General features: G+C 38.6%; 2 protein-coding genes across 2 annotated transcripts in view; both read right to left on the reverse strand.

The window, feature by feature from the left end:
* Csmd1 (CUB and Sushi multiple domains 1) overlaps positions 1-25372 on the reverse strand; it is a 1642848-nt gene that overhangs the window by 1512789 nt on the left and 104687 nt on the right. The window lies entirely within an intron of this gene.
* Positions 1-25372, reverse strand: part of C030002A05Rik (RIKEN cDNA C030002A05 gene) — a 138762-nt gene that overhangs the window by 51693 nt on the left and 61697 nt on the right. The window contains exon 1 of the mRNA XM_030243881.1: positions 1-25372. This exon is cut by the window's left edge and continues 51693 nt beyond it; it is cut by the window's right edge and continues 61697 nt beyond it. The gene's annotated coding sequence lies outside the window, so the exon portion shown is untranslated.

Genomic DNA, 25372 nt, shown 5'->3' on the forward strand with positions numbered 1-25372 from the left:
AATCGAATCAATTCATTATTTTTCTAGAGAATAGAGAAGCCATCAGAACACTGTGAATTCTTATTACTATTTAAAAATCACCACGGCAGTACTGTGACCGCTTCCATAGCCAAATCCACTAAGGAAGTGCTCTCTGATTTCCATAACAATTTAAATCAGATTTTAAAATTTTGGACGCAAAGAAATATAGCAATATCACATGGGCAATGTCATGAAACAGCATGGTTTTAATTAGGTTTAACATGTCCTGAATTGACAGAGTCCACCTGGAAAAGGTAGGTTAAACATGAATAGCCGAGGAAAGAGAACACATTGTTAGTTGGAGAATTAATTAATTTTGCATTGACATATTAGAAGATGCGGACTTAAAAATAATTAAAAGATAAACAGGAGGTGATGCCTGTGGCATTGACACTTGGGCTCCTCAACACCACCCTGAACCTCTTCGATCCCAAGGTGTCCTTGCCCTTGTTTTCCTGGGCTGGGACAGCAGTAAATCAAGGGCAGTAGTCAATGGCCCCTTAATGCATGCATTTTGTGAGTAGGGTAGCTCTAGTTTGTGATTCTCCTGTTAACAGATAGTGAGATGTTGATTGTGTTGCTGTTTGTCCTATGTGCAGCTAGAGGACCATAACCATGATACAACCTAAAAATATTTTCTCCATCTCCTAATGAAGAAACCTGCCACCCTTTGCTATCACCCTCCATTCTCTGCCTCTACATCCTCACCCCAACCTCCCACCCCTCCAGCCCTTAGCACCCCAGCCCCTTAGCTAAGTATGAATGGATTTTCTTCCCTTAGGCTTCCTCTCACCTTGCAAATTAATGTCTACCTGAGCAATTTCCTGTCCACTGCAGGCACTATATGTATGTATGTTTGTGTGTGTGTGTGTGTGTGTGTGTGTGTGTGTGTGTGTGTATTTCCTTCAGTTTACTGTTGCTAGAAATACTATTTACTTAGATGATATGACCAAACCACTCATGTACTCAAGGTGTCCAAACACACCTCACTATGGCCGGGAGCAAGGCAAATACCTGCATGTCACAATCTGATGCCCTTCATGAAATTGTTCTACCCAGGTTCATTTGTCAACATGCCCCCAATGATACCAGAAGGCATCTTCCTTCATCCCTGTGCAGTGTCCTCACCCAGCATGGCCTCAGGCCTCAGCCATTGCTGTGTCTGAGGAAAGCTGTCACATCTCCAGTGTGACACCTGGGATCCCTCTGACAGAAGCTCTGGAGCTCGTAGGTTCAGAACGAAAAGCCTATGATTTTTTTTTCAGAAAAAGCAGGGACATGACTGTTATGTTTGGATGAGCAAACTGATGCTTATTACCTAGTTCCTCGAAGCTGCTCCATGCTGCAATCTTGTTCACCAGTGTGAACATCTCTCCTTCCATTTACCAGCCATTTAGAAAGTATTTGCAGAACGCAGGTATAAATCAAAGTTAATCACACACTCTGCCTTTTATTTCAAAGATTTCCCTAGTCTAATTTATTATTTTTATGTATACTAATACCCACATTGCAACTACCCATCAAGAAAGACAAGATGTTCAGGTCATGGGATGTAGTTATAAACTTGACACATATATTCAAGCAGCAGATAAAGACAAACATGCCAGGATGTAAGCCCAAGTGGTTCTTTCATTATCCAATCAGAATCCTGAACACACACACACAAACACACACACACACACACACACACACACACACACACACACACACACACACCAAAAGAGGATCTTGAATCTGTTTGTATGGAATTAGGAAATCCTCTAAATATGCATTTGTGATGAGTGTCATATTCACAGAAAACTGAAAAATACCACTGATGGTCATAGGGGAGATTAATAGGGCTCAGTGTTATCAGTCATTTTGTTTCTGAATAGAGGGCATGGAGATTTAAAGCATGTTCATATCTACCCCAACCCCTGTGCATTACCTAACACATAACCACACTGCAATTCCAAACACTACACGAGCTTGCTTTGACTCCTGCATAATTTAGAGAAGTTCTCTGAGTATATATTTTGAATGAGGCTCTATAAACTATAAAGTTCTATAGTTTCTTTTTCCCCAACATTTGTTGAAGCACTTTCATTTCATTTATGATCTCGGTATAGAGTTAGTGATATAAGGAAACTTAAAGGAGATGGAAGGAGGAAGGGGGGAGGCAAGAAAGTGTGTGCTTCTACTTTATTTATACCTCACCATAAGGTAAAAGGAAACACAGAGAAGTAAAATAACTATTTAAAGTATCAAGAAAAAAGCTGTATAGACATTGGAAAGGCAAGCTTGTATGGAACACAGAATACTGTTTCTGGCCAGTAGGAGAGGTGGGTGAGCCTTGAATGTCCCCATGAGGAAGTGAGAGGGAGTATGCAGAGATACAGGATTTGCAGGTTCTGATGATTCCCACGGGGTCTTGGCAACCTAAGAGCAGAAATGAAGTGGCAGGGTAGAGGAGTTTGCAGCACTAGGTTCCTGTTGTTTGCGATATTGGCAGTGAGTGTCAGGAACTTGAGTATTTCTCTAAATGAGTTGTTAAATATCTAGGTTTTGAACAGAGCAAGAGTGGTGTGACTTGAGCTAGGTCTTTCAAAGAATCACTGTAGCTGTTAAACACAGCTGAGAAGCTGTGCATTAAACACAGAAGTGTCGGAAGCAAATATTAAAAGGAGGAGCCATGTGTTGAAAGTTTACAGTGGACATGGTAAAGGTGGTTTGAGTTAGGAGATGGGTAGTAGGTAATGGTGGAAACAGGAAAAAAGTTAGAATGGGAGGGGGGAGCAAGGGAAGAGAGGAGAGGAGAGGAGAGGAGAAGAGAAGAGAAGAGAAGAGAAGAGAAGAGAAGAGAAGAGAAGAGAAGAGAAGAGAAGAGAAGAGAAGAAATTGATTCTGATATTAGGACTAGTCGTAAAGATAAAAGATTGGAGGTAAACTTTCATGTGAAAATTTATAAATAATAAAGTCTGTGAGTTTTTGTTTGTTCATTTGTTTTGTTGTTGTTGTTGTTGATGTGTGTGTGTGTGTGTGTGTGTGTGTGTGTGTGTGTTTTGTTTTGTTTTTAATTAACACTCAGGAGGGACTCTTTATAGAGAACAGGCAGGGAAGTAGAAACCTGTGGCTGACATCTCACAAGGAGCCTGGAGACAGAGATCAATAACACACCAGTTATGGTAGAAATAGAGAGTAGATTTTAGCCTTTCAGTCTCATTCCAGGGACTCAGAGCACTGAGAAGGCAGGAACACAGGAAGCAAGGAGAAGTTTGAGGGACACCATTGGGTTGCAATGTCTGGATTGGAACTCAGAACAGGGGCAGCATCAAAAATCAAGTCAGAGTACAGACAGAAGAGCTACCCAGGCCTCTCCTGGATGGAGCCAGGGGATCCATGAGACAGTGCCAGTGAGGTCTGCCAGCATAAAAAGTGATAGAAAAGAAACAGATGCTGTGTTTGTGCAGTAGGTAATGTATACTCATTGCCTTAGTGTTTGTTAATATCTAAACATGGAAAGAAAAGTGATGTTATAGTTTATTTGAAGAATGTCTGTGAAATAAAAATATATTACGAACAAACTCAGATGGGAGCTGGAATATACTATTCAACCACAGCCAGTGATTGGCTCGTTGATAAGCTGGTGTCACCGGAGTCCATGTTCAGCCATGATATGAATACATGACTAAACTGAGGAAAAGTTTGTCCCCAGTCTGTGACAACCAAGAGAGCCATCCAGAGTCTAGAACAAGAGTTCTTAAACTTTACAGATGGTTTTAAGTAACATTCTGTGCTGAACATTTATATGAAAATGGTGACTGTTGCTATTTTTACCTGGTACTCACCCTTGAATTTCCTTTAGGAGAGCATTTTCATGTTCTAACGGGAGCATCACTCCAGTCCTATCAACAGGAGACTGTACAGCTAGAGTTTAGGTTTAACTATATGCATTTGTCAAATCAAATTAATCAATACAAAAAAACCTTAACATCTTTCCATTAAAAATGAACATTTAATTTGGTAGAGTCAATATAGTCTATATTTTTGAAAAATACTTTACTTTGTATTTTTTCAAATAACATTTATATTGATTCTCTGGGAATTTCACATAATGCATTCTGATCATACTCTTCCTAGTTCTTCCATGTCTGCCTCCCCTTCCCTGTGACACTCCACCATTCCTTCAGACCACAGAAAGAATAGTGAAAATAAAAATGAAAAAAAAAAGTTGTCCAATATATGTTATCCACACACTTGCTGGAGCGTGACCAAATGCTTAGTGGCATGGTCCTTAAATAGAACCGAAACCTCCCCTTCCCACATCCCTGCCAGATGACAGTTGAGAGGGAGGCATATAGAAGGTTTCTAAGACAACCGCTACCCAAGCCCAAAAAGAGCCTATACAGACACCGAAGAGAACTCTTATGTGCTATGGGAATGTTCAAGAGCAGCTCCTCACAACTGCATCTGTAGTCACTGATATCACAGCCAAAAGCATCCTCCTTGCTCTTTGCAGCCAGTGGTGGAATGGATCATGGATGGACATTTGTGGCTATAGCTCAGACCATGAACAGAGCTCCTAGATGAATGCAGTGGGACCATGGACACAGACAAGGCCCTCAAAGGCAGCCTGCACCACAGATATCTACAGAGCCTCAGGTAGCAGCACAGGCCAATTAAATCAGTATGAACCCTGGCAGCAGAATGGCCAATGGACACCAGCCTGGCTTCAGAGGACTACAGATATAGACATGGTCTTCTGCAGCAGCATGGGCCTGAGCACCACCATAGCCCCAGGAAGTAGCACAGGCCACCTGCATCAATATGGCCCCCCAGCAGTAGCACATCCCACAGACCATAGGCATCCACATAGACTTTGATGTTTGACAGATATCGACTGCTACATAACTTTTATTCTTTATATGAAAATCAAAATGAATCTGCAGATTACTCAAGAAAAATTTGTGCACAAAAATTCTTCTTTGATTTAAACTGCCTTTCTAAAATGTTATAAATTGAAAGAAAACCAGAGTGAGTGAGGTGTGACTTTCCTTCCATAAAAGAGCCTAAAATAGATATGAATGCATTATTCAAATGTGACTTACACTTGACCCAATGCATATCTATATTTGGTAATCTTCTCTCACATTAGATTAGTAGCACTGTTATTTCTTCATCCATTAATCCATCCTGTCTCCAAGTTACATATGAAATGGTGTTGCGTCTATAGAGTCTAGTCTGTACAATTATAACCTTGTCTGGAACTGTTATTAAATTGATTATTTTTCAGGGGATTTATTTTATTACATAAATATGTATACAAAAATAAATCCCAAATTACTTCTAAAGTTCAAAACATGACTACTTTGTCACTTTGAATATTACATAAATAAGCACACATGTGCACACAGATGAAACTAAAAATTGAGTATATCAAATTAAGGAATGATATTCTGAAATGCATTTACCTCTCCATTTTTAAAATATATTTTTGTTACTATGCTATCTATAAATTTAACCTTAATCATCTACTTTCATGGTCTGGCGTTGGCAAGAAGTTTTAGAACATGATTTAATTTTTATTTGGCTTCTGCAAATACAATGTTTTACGAGAGCAAAGTTGCTGTCATAGCTTCAAAGTTAACAATACTCCTACATTTCTCCTTTCATTTTAGTAATGAGATTTCTCTTTTATCTTAATAACATATGGCAAAATGATCTTCAAACATTGTAAGGGGCTCTTTACTTTGAAAAGACAGCTCAGCGATCTTACAAAAGTAATAATTATGACCTTAGATTGAATGAAGAAGAGAAAAAAAAATCATCTACTTGACTGAAATAGGAAACTGAAATCAATCACTTCACTTTCTTGATGCTCATAACTGATGACTTGAGGTATCTTATACTGCCTCAGCCTGTTGTGATTTCCATTTTACAAAAGATGCTCTGACCTTATAGACCTTATAGTGGATCCTTTGGAAGGAAAGGTGTCCTCACCCCACGTTCTAACAGTAGCTGTCCTGGCTTCACTGGACTCAGGGGCCCATCCTCTTACAGGTTCTAAGCTCTGTGTACTGTGTCTTGCAGACTTCCCTGTCTATGACAGCTGCTTTCCTGCACCAATGCTACTCTCCTGAAAAAAAATGTATGCATGTTTCTTCAATATGCTAGAAGACAACTGCAACCCAGGAAAGCCAGATCCCACATTATCTCTTTTACCAAGACATTACCTGAAGGACCACTCTTTACCTCTGCACATTCTTAGGGGCTCACGGTCTCTGCTTAATTTTAGTGAATGTCAATAATGACTCAGAAAATAATGAACAGCTTAAATCTTTCTGAGCAGTTACTTTGAAAGTCTTTTTAAAAGCTCATTTCTGTCATTGTGTGTATGTAGGAATCCTTGAGACTAACCTGACAGCAGGAGCTAAATGTAAAGGCTGGGATTATGGCATATAGAGTGGTTCAGCTCTTGACACCATAATGGATCTGTGCCTGCGTGAACATTATTCCAACCATACCACTAATTCAAAGTGACTTCAATTATGTCCAACTAAACAACAAAGTCTATGACATCAGGAGGTCATGTCTGTGGCTACTGTTCTAATTTGACAGAAATCTCTCTAGAAAAATCTCCAAATATCAATCTTCGCATGAGAACTTTTCATTCTTTGATTTTTTTATGGTTTTAGAGCTTTATTGTAGAAAGGCAGAGATAAAGAGAGAAGGTAGAAAGAAGGCCATGTGGATGGGAAGGGGAGGGAGAGGGAGGAAGAGAGCTAGAGTTGAGAGTAAGAAAGGTGAGAGCTTAAAAGGCCATTCTTTGATTTTTTTATCCAATTATAAATACTATACATCATCACACACACAAACACACGCAAACACACACACACACACACACACACACACATATATATATATATATATATATCCATACATACACATATATACACTATACATACCTACACACACACAAACACAGATATAGCCATACATACACATATACACACATATACATACCTACAAATACATACATACACACACACACACACACACACACACACACACACACACAAGTTCATTAGCTCCTCTATGGCTTTATTCCTAAAGTGATGAAACAAAACTACAAACCACTATCTATCTCTAAAAGCAACTTTCTGAAAATATTTTTCTAGCTGTTTCTCTGAGGTAATATTGATGAAGGATATTTGTCTGTGTTGTGCTTTTTTTTCCTTTTATATAATATACATTTTATCATGTACTTCAGGCTAGATACTTTTATGTGACACAAGAGAGTTGTATCAATTTTTTAGACTACTAAATGAATAGGAGCTTGGAGCAGGCAACCAGCTTCCCCTCCTATCTCCTCTTACAGCTGACTACTTGTGGCAAATGGAGCATCTAGGATCTTATTAGCAAATACTCATCAGACATATCAAATCCTCCACACTAACTCCCTAGCTCATGGGCCATTATTACCCACAAGCCTTCCCCGTGCTGTTCTACCCCTAACTACAGGCTGTTCCAGCTTACATTCTCCCCCTCAATGTTTCCCTTTAAAACTATCAAGGCTTTTCCTACCTTTCAATATTTTTTTCTGTACACCCAGAAAGCTGCAGCAGTTTTGAACTTCCCCAAATAAACCTTTCTTTCCACCCAAAGACTGGCCTAGTTTGCTGACGTCAGTGCACCCTTTGATACACTTCCAAATTCACCATAACTCACTGTAAGCATAAGATAAGGGATGAAAAACAGAGAGGTTACATTGTAACAGCATAGACAGTTCGTGGTTTCCTGTTCCTGTTCCTTGTAACCTCACCTTTGGAACAGAACTTTTGAATGCTGGGTCCATTCTATATTATGCACCATGAATTGATGTGAGGAAACTTCTGGGATGGCTCACTGATAATCTCTAGTTCCCTAAAAGCTTCAGTTAAACTTTTGGGTTTTGCTCAAAATAAACCACCCAGAAATAATGTTTCTCGTGGAATACTTTTTTAAATGACCCATGTGACACTAACTAGACATCTGTTCTTTGCTTTCTTTATTAATATGGGCATTGACCATGTGAAATGGGTGGTAGGCCTTTCTGTGGTTGGCCAGGCTGAGAGTTGGCAAGCCTTAGGCTCTTAAACATTATGCAAATTAGAGGCTCCTCCCTACTCATCAATTTCCTTTCAGAAAACGAATGGCCCCACTGTTGACATGTCACAGGAAAGCATTTGATTAACTTCTTTCCTCTACGTAGTTGACTAACACTTAATTATTTTAAAGGTTTTACTGAAATGAAGAACCTAAATATATCCCATGTAAATGAGAACATTCCAGGAAGGTGTGGTTATTTATAGACAGTAGTTGTCTGAATCCAATGTTCTCTGTCTAAGTCAAACTTAAATATTTCAAAATTTTCTACTCTTACAAACCAAATTGTCAGTTAGGGTCCAAGGCAGCCATAATCAGGCTTTTACCATCAATGGTTGATTGTTTTTTTAAGTCATCTTGTTTTGAATTTTTTATGGCACTCTTCAAATCTGCAGATTTGAAGATAGGAGGGAGCTGAGACATGTCCTGCAGTAGACACACATGATGTGTGTGTGTGTCCTAATTTCCTTTTCGTTACTGTGATGAAATAGCTTGCCGAAAGGGAACTTAAAGGGGAAAGTGCCTATTTGGTACACTCGTCCATCTTTCCACCATGGCGAGGAAGGCAGGGCCACAGCTTGAATAGCTAGAAACATGACCATCCTAGACACACGCCCATCCAAGAGCAGAGCAGGAAGGACTCATGCTTGCTTGCTTGTTCTCAGCTTGATTTCTGCACTGTGTCACAGTTAAGGACCTCTTGTCTAGGGTGTGATATAGACACAGTGGACTGGGCCCTCCTACATCAATTAAATTAGGATACTCCATAGACAGGATCACAGACTCAGGCAGAGTAGACAATCCTTCATTGTCTACAAAGAGAACACAATCTCCTCCCAGATGACTCTGGATTGCGTAAGACTGACAACCAGAGCTAACCATCCCCACACACACACACACACACACACAAACACACACACACACACACACACACACACACACATATATATATATATATATATATATATATATATATATATATTCTCAGTCTTCAAGCTTGGAGAGGTGGTGATGGTGCTGAAGAACATTGTGTCCTGGATAACAGTGACTGGCTGAATTTGTCATATTCCTGATGATACTGAAAGTGTCTTACACACTACCCTTTACTGAAGAACTATAGGCTACTGATAGATTCTGGTAGAGGGGTAACAGCTGTCTTCAGTTTCATTCCCACTGACATACCCCTTAGGCTCTGACCCCAAAGTACATAGAGAGCTCTGGCCAGATCTGGAAAGACACAAATGAAACAGACATGAATGTTGCAAAGAAACTAGTAGGGAAGAAAGATGGTAGAAAGCTGTCCAAAAGGAGCTATATGCCATGTATGAGTGATGTCTGCATCAATATGACAAACATACCAACCAAAGAGTATACATGGATGAACCCATGGCTCCAGCTGCATATGTAGCAGAGGATGGCCTTGTTGGACATCAGTGGGACAAGAGGCCCTTGGTCTTGTGAAGGCTAGACCCCCCCCCAGTGTAGGGGAATGCCAGGCAGGGAGGTGGAATTGGGTGGGTGGGTGGGTGGGGGAACACCCTCATATAAGCAGGGAGAGGGAGGAACAGGGGTTTCTGGGGTTGGGGGACTGGGAAAGGAGATAATATTTGAAATGTAAATAAAGAAAATATCCAAAAAAAAAAAAGAAAAGAAAAGAAAAAGAAAAAAGAAAGTGTCTTACAAATGCAACTTGTCTTTCAGGCATGCATGTCATTGATCACAGCGACAGACACAGGCATTCTGATATGCATGGGAGCCTCTAAGGACAGCACAAGCTCAGTGTATTATGCCATTCCACTTCTACATAGTAAATCAATTGTTTAAAAGAGCAGGTCAAAACTCTTTAGCAAAGGCTTTCCTACCCACCTTCATGTCACCTGGCATACTCTACAGGTATACCACACATTCCTCAATTCAATCCAAAGCCACTATATGAGTAACCATGTCACTCTTCTCTGCTGCCTATTTCGTTTTGCCTTCTAGACCCAGGAAGTGAATATCAGACCGTACCAAGGCCCTCCTACAAAATACTATGGTTTTCTTGGCTACAAACAGGAAATCACAGGTGCAAAGAGAATTAAATAAATTCACATCTAAACACTGATCATGTAAGTGCTGGCTCTGACTCTGGGAGAAGGCTCAGGGGGTAAAATTGTTTTCTTGGAAACTGGATGGTTTGACCTCCATTTCCTGAACCCATAGAAGAAGGAGAGAACCAAGTCCCCAAAAGTTATGCATGCTGTGCACATGCATGTGCAAACACACATACACACACATACACACACACACACATACACACAGACACACACACAAGCACAGACTGACAACAAGTGAAAACAAGTGCTGATTTCTCTTTTGTGATGTTGATTTTGTCATTGTATTATCATATTACTGTTAATAGAGTATTGTATGGTCACTATTAATACAGTATTATATTATTACTGCTAATACAGCATTTCATTGTTACTCTTAATACAGTGTTATATTATTACTGTTGATACAGTGTTGTATTATTACTGTGGTTGGCATCATCATGGTTATGGCTATTACTTAACAACCTTTGGGTTTGATTAAACAAAGTTGAGGGAAGGATGATCAAGTGTGAAATGATTTACTTTCTTCTCAAACTCGTGAAAATGCTTACCTGGGGATGAAAATACATGGTCAGTGTGGCACTCAGAAGCATCCACTGTTGAACCCACTGGCTGTGGCAGAGGAACTGGCGGCCATCAGGGTTTAGCTGAGTAACCTGAAGTGTGTGTGTCTGTCTACCTGTCTGTCTCTGTCTCTTTCTATGTCTCTGTCTCTGTCTCTCTCTCTCTCTCTGTCTCTCTCTCTCTCTCTCTCTCTCTCTCTTGTTGTCCTTTGATGAATACATGACTATTTTTGGAAAGTAGGCCAGCTTTTTTTCTCTCCTCATTTTCACATTTACAATGGACCAGATCAAACATACAAGGGAAAACACATATGTATATTTTTGACTATGATTATCTGTAATCATTGAATATTTTTTTAACAGAAACAGTTAGCCCGATACTTAGAAACTCTGAAAGGCAACAAATATTAATTACATTCCTGTGCACTGGCATTTCTCATTTAAGACTTAGGCCAGAAACTCTTCACCTGACACCTGCCTCTGTTTTCTGAAGGATGAATAGTGGGACACAGTCAAAGTCCCACAGGCATGAAGTCAGTGCTCAGTCAGAAGCATTTTTCAGATTGCCTGTTAATCAGAAGGTAGCCAGTGGTACCCACGCACTTACCCATGCGTCTACCTGCTGAGCTGTGCTTTCGCCAGGCTTCTCCAAAGAAGAAAGCAGAAGATGAGTGTTCAATGCTAGAGGTCTATTAGGGTTCAAGGCCAGTGACCCCAAGAAAGAGAGGAATAAATAAAGCATGGAAAGAGTCAGCAAAGGTGGGTTGAGCCTGGTGCCTTTTCCTGATTTCTTATGAGTGTCTAAGAGACACTCCAAGGAAACAGAGGAGAGGAGCCATTGCTGACTCCTTCCTTATGCCTTCGTTTGCCCCCCTGGTTCCTCATTGCCTCACCTGGCCCCTTTGGTCTGTAGAAGGAGGGAGATACCACAGACTATAGATGACTATGAAATCTTATTTGAAGCTACCATGCTGGGGAGATTCCAAGAGACTTTGAATACATCAGGGTCACCTAAATATCAGAGGCTACATGCACTGCAGGGAACCAGGGTACTTAAAGATGCTGGTGGCAAATGCTATGGTTAGAGCTGTAACAACAGCTGCTGCTGGGAGACAGGTGACATGGATAGAATTCAAAAGACAAATACAGTAGGAGACAACACAAGTGACTGTTTCCATAGAACTGAACACAAAGCTAGTGAGACTATAATTTTCCATTCATCATGTCATGAAATTTAAATAACCATTCAAATATACAATGGAAGTCTTCTATAGTCTAATGTATTTAAGACTGATTGATGGATGGATGGATGGATGGATGGATGGATGGGTAGATGGATGGATGGATTGACTGATTGATATAGGGTCTCATGTAGTTGGAGGTTAACCTAAAATTTACTGTTATTAAGCCTGGCCTTGAACTCTGTTTCCTACCTCTTCTGCTTTAGAAGTGCTAAGGTAATAAGTATGTACCACTTCACTCTTACCTATTCTTCATAGACTTATAAATGTTCCCAGTCAAATTAGGCTGTAAACAGCATTTACAGAGCTCAACAGGTAGTGTCAGATAAGACTTCACCCACAACAGGAGAATGTGTGTGAATCTAACCTGATTGAAAGAAGGCCCACAGGTCCCTAAAGAAGACTTCTCTCCAAGAACCACTGTATAGTGGACCCATGTGACTCTGGTGTTTTTTCTTTGCTGACAAAAGTCCAGTGTCCCCATGGAGTAGCTGGAAAGCCAGATGTTCCACACAGATACACAGGGAGTCTTTAACACTATGATCAAATGTGAGTAATGTAACAATGATCTGCTTTTACTGCAAAGATCAAGAGCAACAGAATATTAATGGCCTGTTCTGCTTTCTGCCTCCTTATTTTTTCCTCCTGTAAAAGTCACCCTGGGAGAGATGGTGAGTTGATGGTTTCTGCCTGGTCCTTGCTCACTGAAGATATTGGTCTCCTAGAGGGCCCCTTTCCTTCCTGCACTGACTGCAGGCTGGGATCTGCCATATAGACCCAAGTCAGTCAGAGTCTCACAAACAGCAATTGGTACACACACACATCCTTGCCAACTGTCTCTTGTCAAAAGAACAGTACCAATAATCAACATTTGCAAGATTCCTAGGTATGCCAGGCCATTCTCTGACTTCAATATTTTTATCTAATCCTGCCAGCAAAACAAGAAGATGAACGATGTTACGCTGTGTGCTCCTTCCAGGTCAAACAAAATCAGACAGAATTAAAAGTCAGAATTAAAAGATGGTGTTAAAGTCCCCTCCCTGTTCTTGATAAACTCTCCAGAGAAAGCATTCTCACTATGAACAACAAATAAAGTGGGTTTTCATAGAGTATCTTCTCATTTTTTCTTCATAAACAATAAAAACAAATATTTTTTAAAGATTTATTTATTTATTTATTATATGTAAGTACACTGTAGCTGTCTTCAGACACACCAGAAGAGGGCATCTGATTTCATTACAGATTGTTGTGAGCCACCACGTGGTTGCTGGGATTTGAACTCAGGACCTCCAAAAAAAGCAGTCAGTGCTCTTAACCGCTGAGCCATCCCTCCAGCCCCAAAACAACAAATTAGAAACAAATGGCTTGACAAATAACAGAAGGATTGATAGATTGATTGATTGTCGATGAGTCTGTATTGATATTATAACAAAGTCTCACAATATTTATAACTTATGGATCCTTTCTACAAATCTTCACATGTTACAAAACAAGTTAGAATTTAAACAATTAAGGATATTGAACTTTTTACAGAAATTAGTAAATGTTAATATTGAATTTTAATTGGTATATTGTACTTATTTCTAGCTTTATTGAGGAATATTCAATTAATAAAATATGTGTAGATTTTACTAGAATATGGTAATTTGGGAACTATGTTGTAATTTTTTTCAATTTTGTTACCATTGTTAGGGCAGTGAACACATAAAAACTAGACTTACTCACTCTTGTTATCTGTGATTTTCTTAAAGGTGATTGGGCACCACAAGGATACTAACAGTCGGTAATTATGCTTGGTCTTGAGTATTTTGTATATGCTTGAAAGATCATTCAGATTGAAAGCTTGCTAAATATATCCAGAAAACATTTTTTTCAGTCACAATTTATCATCATTTCCTAAAATAGTATTTATATCTATGGTGTGTCTGTGTATGATTCTTGCATGAATATATGTATGTGTACACAGGGAACATGTATACACATGTATGGACCATATGTAATATATGCTTATGAATATGGGATCATGTACTTACATGTTTGTCATCTGTGTATATGTGGGTGTGTGAAGGATACATGTACCCTGTGTATACATGTGGTATTTTTGTGTATCGTGACCTTGTAGCAGTCATAGGTATACTGTTCATGGTTGTAGTCTCTGTGAATAAGAATGTTCTGTGCATAGGTGTGTTGTGTATGCAAGTATATGCTGTATATGCTGTGCATGCGTGCAGTGTGAATGTATGTGGATATGTAACCTAAATGTTGCATGTGTGTCTGCTGTGTATCTGTACTGTATGTAGGTGTATTCTCTATGTGTATAATGTATGTGCTGTAGGTACTAAGTGTGTCCTCACACATGATGTTAATGGAGCAATTCTTAGATGCTTTGAAGGAAAGAAAATAAAAATTGCAGAATTTAATCCAGGCAACTTTTAACTCTTAAGAGACGTTTTAAAAAATGTTATGTCTTGAGGTGGCCTCTGGCAGGAAGCAATGCCATTTTTGTATGTTGTCCTCAAAGTTCGTCTCCAAGTTGATGACAAGACAAAGAATCTTTATAGGCAAAGACTCTCAGTAAGTAATCAGGGAAGGCCTTGCCTGCTCACACACCATCCCACCCATCTACTCAATCATTGACAGAGTGGAAAGAACTCATCAGCCCTGGTGTGTGAGATCCTGTGGTCAGGAAGCATATGCCTAGAGCTGTATAGGCCATCTGCTTTAGGAGAAGCAAAGAGTCAGTCCTGTGTTCTCAGGGGTTGCTTTAGGAAAACTCCTAGATAGAACAGCCTTCTAGAAATGATCATTAGAAAGAAAGAAGAAAAGGTGATGTAAGAAATAACAATCCAGACCAAGGAAATGAAGGGAAATTTCTGTGCAGAAAGGAGTATCATATGTGCCGACCATTATCTATCTATCGTCTACCTACCTACTTATAATCTAGAAATTTGAGTTTATCACCTAGATAACTACCTATGCATCATCTACCTATCTTCTCTTTACATTCCCCTCATCTATCTATGTACGTATCTAACCTGACACTTAGCTACCTATCTACATATCATGCATGAACTTATTATCAGCCAGGCTATTATCTGTCTATAATCTATCTATTATCAATCACCTACTCATTAACCACCTATTTATTACCTACCTATTTTCTAACTAAGTACTCGTCATCTATACATTTATCAGTTGTCCATCATCTACAATCTATTGATCCATCATCTACCACTTAGCTACCCATTATCTACCAATCATCCATGTAATCCATCTTTTCTCTACCCATCAATAGCCTGTCAACAATTCTCCATATGTATCCATCATCTCCCTTAACCTTCAGTGAAGACTTGTAAAAGCCTTGTTCAAAGCATTCTTCAGACTCAGCCATTAGTAGGGATGGCCATTTTTTCACATCGTCTTGGTGTTACTTGGAGACAAATGAGCCATAAACACATGAGATCTGTAACATGATAGCCGTCAAAGCTTACACAGCCACAGATTTCACTGAGGAAAATATCCTAGTCTTATATTACAGCCTGTAATCTGAAATTTTATTTGTTCAATTTCTGAAATGGCTCATTACAGATCTCAGTGTCTGTTAACACAGAATGAAGTGGAGGTGACATGAGATTTGTTACCAAGTGCCCCATTCACTATGGAATGACTAGCAAGGAGCATGCTTATTTTAATGACATATGAATCTCAATGCCTTCGCACCTGACTGCTGGACTCGGTGCTGTACTTTCACACACTCAGATGAAGTCAATGCCCAGTCTACACACAGTATGGATTTTAATAAATTCATATTTCTCAGGTTTTACTTTCCTTATTTTTATATTCATCTTTTTTCCTTCTTTTCCTCCTTTTCATCTGATGTGCTTCTCCCTCTCCATTCTCAATTTCTTTTTCTGTATCGAGTTTGCCCTACAAATTAAAACTCAGAGCAGGAACAGTTGTCCGTCTTCCCTCTTGTAGGTTGATACGTATTCTGCCTACATATTTCGAACAAATCTCCTTCCTTTCAACACACAGTAATGTTTTAAAATTAATGATTAAAATAAACATAAGGTATTGTAAATGAACAAATGTGATACCCAAGCTATCTGACAATCCACAAGCTTGCAGACTCTCACTTTGAAAATATGATCAGGCCTTGTAATACATGACAGTCACCTAATATTTTGGAATTGACAAATGACCTATTTTCTTCTCCCAAAGCTACTATTTCTCCAGAATGAATTATTAACCACGGGTTTTATTTTAAATTTGAATAAAAGTGAGAGCAATTTAGATCGATTTTGAGGCAAGCAACGCCCTTGAGCTTTGCCATGAGATAAAGCATTGCCATTTGTCTAGCGCCATCTGCTGTTCGATCCAAGCAGCAGCATGAGCCTGGTTTCCAAAATGAGAAGTTGGCCTCGCCATTAAGCTTGTTTCTAGCAGGGTGTGACTGGAAAAAGCAGAAACAAACAAGCACAACCACCACAACCAGACAAGACAAATTCAGAAAATTTAAGCAATGGAAACACTTAAGTGGAGATCAGAAACTACGGGAAATACTGTCCCATAAGAAGATGCACACCAACAGCCATAGGTTTAAAGGTTACTGACATACAAGCACTGCTTAATAATTTAAACTAGTTTCATCTGTGAGTCAGAATCTCACACTGAGCCCAGGGATACCTAGAATTCACTACGTATCCAGGCTTATCCTGAACTTGTGGCAATCCTTCCCCGGCCCCATTACAGATTCTCAAGCAAGGGAACTACAGGTCTGAGTCTCTGTACTCAGCTATTGTCTCAATAACTATATAATCAAATCTTTACTTCTTTAGAACAACTCGAAGAAATTGCCTCATTACCAACATCATCATTTTATATATTTTATTCTAAAATATATTTTTTCCTATTATAAGAATATCAATTCAGAATTTCAGTATAAAGCCTAAACATTCAGATCTCCTAGCACATTAATGTTATAACAAAAGTACAGTAAGTTCAGCGTGGCTTGAACAACAGCAAAAAAGGAAAATACAGATGGCTTATGGTCCTGTCCCCTGCTGGGTAATAACACGGATTTAACTAAATATGTAGGACACGTTAAAGAATTCAGGCTCATACTCATCTGTTACTATGATATAATGTTACCCTCCATGACAAGATAATTCATATACTGTGATCGTGCCTGCTTCAAAGAGAGTTGCATTCCTAGGCAACAAAATTAATTTGGCATTTTTAAAGCTGATCAGACAGGAGTTCATACCTCTTTAAAACATATAACAAATTACTGGGAATATACAAATAAGCTGCATTTATAAAGCTCTTTATTACCTACAGATTGGGAACTTTTATTAATGTAATGTTTCAGTTTTCAATTAGATTGCTTTTTACTAGATTCTGTACAATAATTTAAACCAATAGGTATATTTCTACATTTCTTCAAATCTAGCTATACCAAGACACTCATACATACAATATTCCTTTAAAACTTGGCCAATCAATTGAAAGTTGGCTCTCTGACAAAATGCAACAAAGTGTCTCATTTGTCTCATATTTAAAGCATAGTCATGTTTGTATGGTCTCTTCTGTGGTTGATTTGTTCTTTCATAAAATATCATTTACTTATTACTTGTGTGTTTGTGTATGCATGTGTGTCTGCACGATTCATATGCACTACCTGTGTGCAGGGGGTGTAGGTCCCCTGGAACTGGAGTAACTGGGGTTGTGAGGCTGCATGTGGGTGCTGGAAACTGAACCCATGTCCTTGGTAAGGGCTGCTCTTCAACATTGACATATCCCTTCAGGCCTGATTGTGCTGACTTCTAAGACTACTGTGAGTTCTTTATTGTTTTCTCAGCTCAGTTGACATTTGTGGTCATTTTTGAATGTGATGGGAGTATTCATTTAGTTTCTTAGACCTAAAAGATTCCAAGTTTTGGAAGGTAAGAGCAATAAGCTACAGCAACACTAGAGAGGATGAGGAGGAAGAGACAGACACCCACTCAAAGATGATATCACTCTCTTCACACACAGAACATTAATTTACCTTTGTAAAATCATTTATTTTATTTTTGTGTATAAATGTCTTCTTTCAATGAAAATAGATATTTTTTAAACAATATATTGTGATTATGGTATCTTCCTTTCCAAACTCTTCCCTGATTCTTGAAATTTCTATCCCCAAATACATTCCTTTTCTTTTTCTCATTAAAAACCAAACATGAATCTACAAACATGCATCTATTAATAATAATAATTAGTAGAGCAGGGAAAAGGGGGAGGAAGAGGAGGAAGAAAAGAAGAAATATAAAATAAAAACAAGCAAAACAAAACAAACACAACAGAAGGAGAGAAAGAGCCAAAGAAAATGCATCAGAAATACCTACAGAAGCTGAGACAAACACTTTTTCCCCCCTTTGGGTTTTTTTTTTTTTCTTTTTTTTTTTTTTTTTTTTTTTTGGTTTTTCGAGACAGGGTTTTTCTGTGTAGCCCTGGCTGTCCTGGAACTCACTTTGTAGACCAGGCTGGCCTCAAACTCAGAAATCTGCTTTCCAAGTGCTGGGATTAAAGGTGTGTGCCACCATGCCCGGCAAGACAAACACTTTTGTAAACAACCAAGCCTCAAAAAAGAAAATCTGAATTCAAAATATATAAACAAAAGATCTATGGGAGAGAGAAAGACTGCCCTGACAAAGCAAAACATCATGAAACAAACAAAACACTGTATGCATGTTTAATTTTTTTTAGTGTATGTAGTGCCCCATGTAGTCATGTCAGAAGAGATGCTAGATCCCCTGGAACTGGAGTAGCAGATGGTTGTTAATCCTGGGTCTTCTGCAAAAGTAACCAGTGCTTTTAACACACCTCTCCAGCTCATGATATCTTAATTTTTAAGACATATTGTATTTGTGTGTGTGTGTGAGAGAGAGAGAGAGTGAGAAAGAAACAGAGACAGAGACAGAGACAGAGAGACAGAGAGACAGAGACAGACAGAGACAGAGACAGAGACAGAGACAGAGACAGAGACAGAGAGGTGATTACACATATTCATGGAGGCCAGAAATGGGTAGGAGGATTCCATTAAGTTCTACAAGCCTGGGAAACATTGTGGGTTCCATACTGGCCAGGGCTATATACAAAGACCTTATCTCAAAACAACAAATAAACATGAAAGAAAATTAAATTAAGGTAAAATCCAGGGAAATGTCACACACATGAGAAACCATCAGTAAGAAACAGTGAGCTTTGAAGGTCAAAATCAAGGTCATACAGGGGCCACAGTAACCTGCACAGGAGACTCTGGGAGGACCCAGGTAAACACCAGCAGACTATCTGTACCATCTACACCAATGAACTTGGGCTCTAAAAAATATCTCCTCTCCTTTTTTTGGATTTATTTTTGACAGTTGTAATCTTATTATTAAGGTCTAAGAAACTCTGCCTCATCCTTGAAGATGGTTCAAGATAGCCCTTGGGCATGTAATCGAATTCTTTTTTTGAAAGAAATTGAAAGTACCACACTGTCATCATTCAGAGATTTTCATTCTGTGAAGTGGTTCACTAAGGATGAAGGAAAAGATGAGGTGGTTTGGGGACCTCGCACACCCCATTGATCCAAATGCAATCTTACCAGCTACAGCAAGGGTATCCAAATTTACCTTGAAATTTGAGCACTCAAGTCACTTGTCTCTTCCTAGAGTAAGGATGTAACAATATGGAAGACCCTTAAAGATGTCTGGAGAGTTGATGATGTTGCATGAACGAGTGATTTCCCCAGATGCCACTTTCCCCATAGATTCTCTGGACAGAACAATTGCCTTTAAATGCCACTTCTCCTCTTGGCCCTATTCTCTGAAATCCTCTTTATTAAATAGACACATCTCTTGTGTTCGCAGCTCCCACAGCCTATATTGGATTTTAGATTTACTCACTTTGAAGTGTTCTAGCACAGTAATTGGATGAAGATGGAAAGTTGCTTCTCTGCTGTGCCTGGGGTTGGACTTGTGTATTCTATAAATATCCCCATGTATACACAGCAAGATAACGTGAAACAAATCTTCTCCCTTCAATGCATTCACTTCTCTGAACATTTCTTTCTTAAGCTAGGAATAAAGGGTTTCCCCCTGTCATCCTTTACACAAAAGAGCTCTGATCAAAGCAGAATTATTTCATAAAACTGAAAATTGAAGGCAAACCACACCCCTTAATCACTTCAGCACCCACCACGAACCAGGCATCCATGTTTTATCTTCTTCTGTAGCCAGTACAAATGCCTTCCTTCCCTCTGTTTGCCCATTTTCATTTTCAGGCTTCCCCCTTGCCTCTCCTACATGGCATGGCCAGACACCACCACCCACAATGATCTGACACCTCTCAAAAGTGTCACTTACATTTCATATCCATCATATTTGACTTTCTCTTTCTAGGTTGAATGGCCTGTCTGGTGTGTAGATGAATAATGCATTATACATTGTCTGCTACAGGTAACAATGTATGTGTCATGCATTACCTCATTACCTGATGGTATCTCTTTAAGTGTGACCACACCACATTTTTGCCCTTTGCCTCTGTAGCGGTCAATAGATTCTAGGTATTCAGCAATTACTTGGTGAGGAGGTGAATGAATAAATAGCTAGTTGAAAATTATTTGCAATAGAAAGCGTTTGTACTGTTTCCTGTATATGTACCTGTCCTTTGTGTATTTGTCTAAATTGGTCTGTCTCTCTATTTAGAGCATGTTCTTACCTGGTGTGTAGCAGTCCCTGAGTTCAGAGATTCAATACTATAATATTATTTTGCTATAATAATCATTCATTCAATGTCACAACATGCATTGGCATTCCTCAAAAATAATGCATTGTTGTGCCCTACAGAATACAAACCAAATGAAAATGGGCCAGACAAGATAATGGGTTACTACAAAGGAACAGCTAAAAAGGAAAGGTGTAACCTAATATACATGGATGATAGATGATAAATCATAGAGAAAAGATAGATCAAAGCAGAATGATGATAGTCAGATTTATACAGAGATAGGTAAGTAGATGGTAGATATATGGACATATGGATCGATTTATGGATAGGTAGGTAGATGAAACAGAGGTGGGTATAAAGAAAAGATCAATAAATGAGAGATAAGCTGGGAGATGGTAGGTATATGGACATATGGATGAATAGATTTGATATATAGGTTGTATAAAGAGATACATTAGTTGATGGTGATAGACGGTAGGTAGATAGATAGATAGATAGATAGATAGATAGATAGATAGATAGATAGATAAATAACTAGGCAATGAAATCAGTACATCAATAGACAATAGATGTTAGACACATGAATAGTTTAAAGGTAAATAATAGATAAATGGGTAGACAATAAATGAATTAAATAGGTAAATAGATAAACAATAAAAATATAAAAGGCAAACTGGTACATACAAACATGACTATGTGATAGATTGATCATAGATTAAAGATACAGATGTACATCAAGAAGAGAAAAGCAAAGTCAGCATGTGGTTTCAGATATAATGGGCATACTTTCAAAGTCCTTTCAACAATACCTTTTCACATATTCAGGTGTAGCTCTACTACTTAATTTTAAACCTTTATACAATCCCCCTAATTATTAACAGTAAATACCTTCTCCTCAGAGCCCTGAAAGGTCACTAATAGTTCTCAATTCTTTTATAAAATAAAATTTACTTAGTAAGTTCATGCTTAGTATCTTAATTTTGTGCTTAGTAAAGAAACAAAATCTCTTAGTTTTAACTACATGGTGGGGTGGTCCCTTGTCATATCCTAACGTCATCTCTATACCTGACCAATTGCAAAGCACACCTTCATAGACTATTCCTTCATAAGAGTCCACAGTTGTGATATTTAAGGGGCTCTTCTCACTATTTTCAATAAGTTCATTTATGTAACCCAGGTCTTTGACCACCACTTGGTATTCTGTTTTCAGGGAATTCTATAAGGGAGAACAGTGTCTCTGAGGAAGCTTATGAGCAAGGGTCAGTTTTATATCATTGGATGAATATGGCCTTGAGTGCCAGCCAGACACAGAATATCTCAGTCCTATTAGTACTTCCTAACCATCTGTGCAGGTAATCCATATGGACTTCTTCTTTTGATTTTGAAAGAGAAAAATGCATAAATATCCTATAAACCCTCTTGTTTTCTGGTACAATAAGACTGCCTTGATATGCTCAACAATGTACAAGTGTCTGGTGGTCTGGTTCTTCTCATGCTGGGGAGGAGTGACCATCAAGGGGCAGGTGGGAAGGTCTTACCTGGATGTGGCCTTTATTCACTCTTTAGATCACCATTTCCTCCTCCTCCCCCATACAAAACTCTGAGATCTCAATGGCAGGCATTAATTATGAGTTCTCTTGTCAGTTTGCTTCTGGGTTGTGTGGACTACAGGGGTTCTTAGGTCTTTGAAGGTAGTAGCATCTAGTGATTTTCTGTGGGTCCATCTCCACCAAACTTTCTTCTACTGAACCTCACTCAGTAAAGATGTGAAGGAACTATGGCTCTGATCCACTCTCTCATCAATGTGGCATGTCCCAGGTTCATTTAACAGGGAGAGAGTTTCAGAAGAGCTGGATGAATATACCTTTTTGACAGTCATAACAGTGATGATATTAGCTTAGAATACCCTGGGTAGATATCTCCCTCTTCTTTTTTAAGGCAGAAATAAGAAATCTTCCATTTGACTTTTAGTTGGTTATTTTAAATTAAGAATATGGAGGAAGAAGATAATAAACAGGAATAATAAATCAAATGGTAAATGCCTTGACTAGTATGAGTAGAGAATGTGTAGGCATTACAAATTAAACTCAACTAAATAAACAAAAGGGAGAGAGACAAATCCCTAAGAAACTATTTGTTGGACATTAATGTTTGTTTACCTGCTGTGGAATTCTTGGGAGCTCTAGCAGAGAATGTGTAATACTTAGGAACTATTTTAAAGTACATGACAAAGGTTGTAAAATTTTTCAGTATCATGATTGCTCACTGCCACCTTTCCCGTACATGAATGCATGACTGTGTCTTATAGAATAGCCATAACTGTGGCAGTCTAGACAGATACATGAGTTAGATAAAACAATGAAAGATGAAGTCAAATATAGAAGGACGATAGATGAGATGTATAATAAAGATAAGTGTGAGACAGATGCTAGGTATAGATATATAGATGGACAAATATATAATAGGCTGATAGACATATAGATAGACAGAGAAAGATAGACAGTCTCTCTCTCTCTCTCTCTCTCTCTCTCTCTCTCCCTCTCTCCCTCTCTCTCTCTCTCTCTCTCTCTCTCCCACACACACGCACACAAACACATACACACACAGAGGGGGGAGGGAGGGAGGGACTCAGACAGATTGTCAGATAGTTTTATGTCAACTTGACAAAAGCAAAAGTCATCTCAGAGGAAGGAACCTCAATTAAGAAAACTCCTCCAAAAGATCAGGCTCTATGCAAACCTCTAGGTCACCTTCATAATTAGTAATTAATAGGAGAGGGCTTAACCTACTGTGAGTAGGGACATCACTGGATGTTGGTCCTGGGTTATATAAGAAAGCAGGCTGAACGAGCCATGGAGAGCAAGCCAGTAAGCAGCACTTATCTGTGGCTTTTTCATTAACTCCTGCCTACAGATACCTGCCTTGAGTTCCTATTTTGAATTCTTTTGATGATGAACTGTGATGTGGAAATATAAGCCAAATAAACTGTGTTCTTAAGTTGCTTTTGGTCCTGGTGTTTCATCATAGTAACAGTAATATGAACTAAGTCACACGTACATACAAAACGACAAGTAGATATAAATTATAGGTATATAGTTGCAGATAAGAGACTAGAAGATAGAAAGATAAGTCATAAATGGATTGATGTGTGGTAGATATTGGTAGAGCTGTTATAAGTAATGAATTTAGAATAAGGAAATAGAATAAGGCTATATAACACATTTCCTTTGCTATAAAGGGCACCTTTTAAGTTAGTGGCTGTCAGCACATTCATATGTGCACATGCATCAACATCTAATTCTATGGGAATCAAATTAAACCCCCATACCCAGCATGTCCTTTCCATAAGACATTGTTTGATAGCAATCCTCCAGCCATTACCTTCCTTTTTGTCCTTATTCTTGCAATGCCTCAAGCATTGGAGCCAGGATATAGATATCCTATTTAGGGCAGAGCATTTAATAGATTTTATAGATATTTGTTACTTGGTGTTTTTACATAGGAATGGGGTTGTTGAATCCCTCGAGTGACCTAGTGCTTGTCATCTTGTGAAATTCCCAAACTGTTCATTTGTCAAAGGCAGGGTGAATTTTGCACTTCCACTAGCTAGCTAACATACCAAGTATCTGCTAACACACCTTCAACCAAACTTATGGCTGCCTCTATTTTGGCATCACAGGTTTTGATTTACATTTTTCTATTGACCAATGGCATTGAACAGCTTCCAAATATGGACAGGTGCTCTCATCAGAAAATATCTATTCATATCCTTACCCACTCAGAGTGATTATTAAGAAGATGTGTATTAAGTCCTATAACTGTTGATGGGTTCCCAAATCTGTTTTGATGACTTGCTATAGAATTGTCTTTATGTTTCCTGTGAACTATTGGGCATTTTTAGTCTTCTCTCCAAATTGAAGTATTGCTTCTACTACCCTCAGTAGAGTTGGCTTTGAAGTCATAAATTGATACCTGCTAGAAAAGGAAAAAATAAATCAATTTTTTTCCAGTGGAGTATCACTGGGTATATCAACCACACTCGAGGGCAGACTCCATGGTTAGAAGTAGTTGACCAATACAAAGTGGACTTCATGTTTATCTGTGTCTGTCAGAGAGAGGGATCTTGTTTTGTTTTGTTTGGAGGGTCTCTTGCTTGTATGGTTGGTTGGTTTGTTTTGGTTTTGCCTTACTTTTCTTTTTCTTTGTTATAATTACAATTTTTATTGTTTTGTGTTATTTTAGGGGCAACGAGAACACTATGTTGGTTGGGTAGGGAGGTGGGGAAGATATTAGATATTAGGTAGAGAAGAGAAAAGATTATGACAGATATATTGCATGAAAACTTTAAAGTAAATTTCTTTTCATCTGTTTTTGAAACATGGGTAATTTTTCTGGCTATAAAAATTTAGAGTGACAATCATAGTATCTCAGGAGTTGGAATATTCATTATTCCAGAACCCAGTGGAAATATTTAAGGCTTTCTATGGAATAATAATTTTATTTTTTCACTTTTTAATTATTGATACTTCCATATTTTAAAAAATAGTCTAGATACACTACTGTCTTATCACAC

This window comes from Mus musculus, chromosome 8, assembly GCF_000001635.26.
Source record: "Mus musculus strain C57BL/6J chromosome 8, GRCm38.p6 C57BL/6J".
In the NCBI taxonomy this organism is placed as follows: Eukaryota; Metazoa; Chordata; class Mammalia; order Rodentia; family Muridae; genus Mus; species Mus musculus.